The 2,629-nt window shown below is 40.1% G+C and overlaps 1 non-coding gene across 1 annotated transcript; it reads right to left on the reverse strand.

Annotated features, from left to right (window-relative positions):
* Positions 1–649: 649 nt before the first annotated feature.
* Positions 650–757, reverse strand: LOC112731743 (small nucleolar RNA R71). The gene has a single exon (XR_003167506.1). It is a non-coding gene; the product is annotated as a small nucleolar RNA R71 (small nucleolar RNA).
* Between the last annotated feature and the right edge of the window lie 1,872 nt (positions 758–2,629).

Here is a 2,629-nt window from a genome sequence, read left to right on the forward strand (position 1 = left end):
TGTGTTCGAATTTTTCTTATCTTATCTCTACCTCATTCTTCTATTCTTCTACTCACATAAAGGAATCTCTATACTGTGACATAGAGGATTCATCTTCTTTTCTGTTCTCTTTTTTTTTCATATGAGCAGGAACAAGAATAAGGACATTCTTGTTGAAGTTGATCCTGAACCTGAAAGGACTCTAAAGAGGAAGCTAAAGGAAGCTAAAACACAACACTCTGGAGAAAACCTTACAGAAATAGAAGACATGGCCGAACCCAATAACAATGGTAGAGAGGCAAGGAAGATGCTTGATGACTTTATTGTACTCTCTTCTGACTTCTGTGGAAGGAGCATCTCAATTCCTGAAATTGGAGCAAACAACTTTGAGCTTAAGCCTCAATTAGTTTCTCTAATGCAGCAGAATTGCAAGTTTCATGGACTTCAATTAGAAGATCCTCATTAGTTCTTAGCTGAGTTCTTGCAAATCTGTGACAGTGTTAAGACCAATGGGGTTAATCCTAAGGTATACAGACTTATGCTTTTTCCCTTTGCTGTAAGAGACAAAGCTAGGACATGGTTGGATTCACAACCTAAAGAAAGCCTGAACTCTTGGGAAAAGTTGGTCAATGCTTTCTTGGCAAAGTTTTTTCCAATTCAAAAATTGAGTAAGCTTAGAGTGGAAGTCCAAACCTTCAGACAGAAGGAAGGTGAATCCCTCTATAAAGCTTGGGAAAGATACAAGCAATTGATCAAAAGGTGTCCTTCTGACATGCTTTCAGAATGGAGCATCTTATGTATATTCTATGATGGTCTGTCTAAATTGTCCAAGATGTCATTGGACCACTCTGCTGGTGGATCTCTTCATCTAAAGAAGACGCCTGAAGAAGCCCAAGAACTCATTGAAATGGTTGCAAATAACCAGTTCATGTATACTTCTGAGAGAAATCCTGTGAATAATGGGATGACTCAGAAGAAAGGAGTTCTGGAGATTGATACTCTAAATGTCATATTAGCTCAGAATAAAATATTGACTCAGCAAGTCAATATGATTTCTCAGAGTCTGACTGGAATGCAAGGTGCATTCGGCAGTACTAAAGAAGCTTCCTCTGAAGAAGAAGCTTATGATCCTAAGAATCCTGGAATGGAAGAAGTGAATTACATGGGAGAATCCTATGGAAAAACTTACAATCCTTCATGGAGGAATCATCCTAATCTCTCATGGAAGGATCAACAGAAGCCTAATCAAGGCTTCAATAATAACAATGGTGGTAGAAATAGGTTTGGCACTAGCAAACCTTTTCCATCATCTTCTCAGCAACAGACAGAGAATTCTAAGCAGAGCCTCTCTGACTTAGCAACCATAATCTCTGATCTAAGTAAGACCACTCATAGTTTCATGACTGAAACAAGGTCCTACATTAGAAATTTTGAGGTACAAGTGGGTCAGCTGAGCAAAAGAGTTATTGAGCTCCCTCCAAGTACTCTCCTAAGCAATACAGAAGAGAATCCAAAAAGAAAGTGCAAGGCCATCAATATACCCCACACGGCCGAACTTGGAGAGGAGGGAAAGGCAGTGATTTCCAGTGAGGAAGACCTCAATGGACGTCCACTAGCCACTATGGAGTTCCCTCATGAGGAACTAAAGGAATCTGAGGCTCATACTGAGACCATAGAGATTACACTGAACTTACTGTTGCCATTCATGAGCTCTGATGAGTATTCTTCCTCTGAAGAGGATGAAGACATTGTTGAAGAGCAAGTAGCTCAGTATCTAGGAGCAATCATGAAGCTAAATGCCAAGTTATTTGATAATGAGACTTGGGAGGATGAACCTCCATTGCTCATTAATGAACTGAATGATCTGGTTCAACTGAAATTACCTCAGAAGAAACAGGATCCTGGAAAGTTCTTAATACCTTGTACCATAGGCACCATGACCTTTGAGAAGGCTTTGTGTGACCTGGGGTCAGGGATAAACCTCATGCCACTCTCTGTAATGGAGAAACTAAGGATCTTTGAGGTACAAGCTGCTAATTTCTCATTAGAATTGGCAGACAAATCAAGGAAACAGGCTTATGGAGTTGTAGAGGATGTCTTAGTAAAGGTTGAAGGCTTTTACATCCCTGCTGACTTCATAATCCTAGACACTGGGAAGGATGAAGATGAATCCATCGTCCTTGGAAGACCCTTTCTAGCCATAGCAAAAGCTGTGATTGATGTGGACAGAGGAGAGTTAGTCCTCCAATTGAATGAGGACTACCTTGTGTTTAAGGCTCAAGGATCTTCTTCTGCAACCATGGAAAGGAAGCATGAAAAGCTTCTCTCAATACAGAGTCAAACAAGGCTCCCACACTCAACTTCTAAGTTTGGTGTTGGGAGGCCAACATTAAGCTCTGAATCTCTGTGAGGCTCTCTAAGAGCTCACTGTCAAGCTATTGACATTAAAGAAGCGCTTGTTGGGAGGCAACCCAATGTTATTTAATTATATTTATATATTTGTTTTCCATTGTTATTTTATGTTTTCTTTAGGTTGATGATCATGTGAAGTGGTACGCGGAATCGTGATTACACTTTAATTATGTAAAATTCATTGCTCTTTCTTTCCCTGGAAATGGCGCCAAAAACATGATGCCAAGACCATGGTTCA

Source organism: Arachis hypogaea, chromosome 12 (assembly GCF_003086295.3).
Source record: "Arachis hypogaea cultivar Tifrunner chromosome 12, arahy.Tifrunner.gnm2.J5K5, whole genome shotgun sequence".
Classification (NCBI taxonomy): Eukaryota; Viridiplantae; Streptophyta; class Magnoliopsida; order Fabales; family Fabaceae; genus Arachis; species Arachis hypogaea.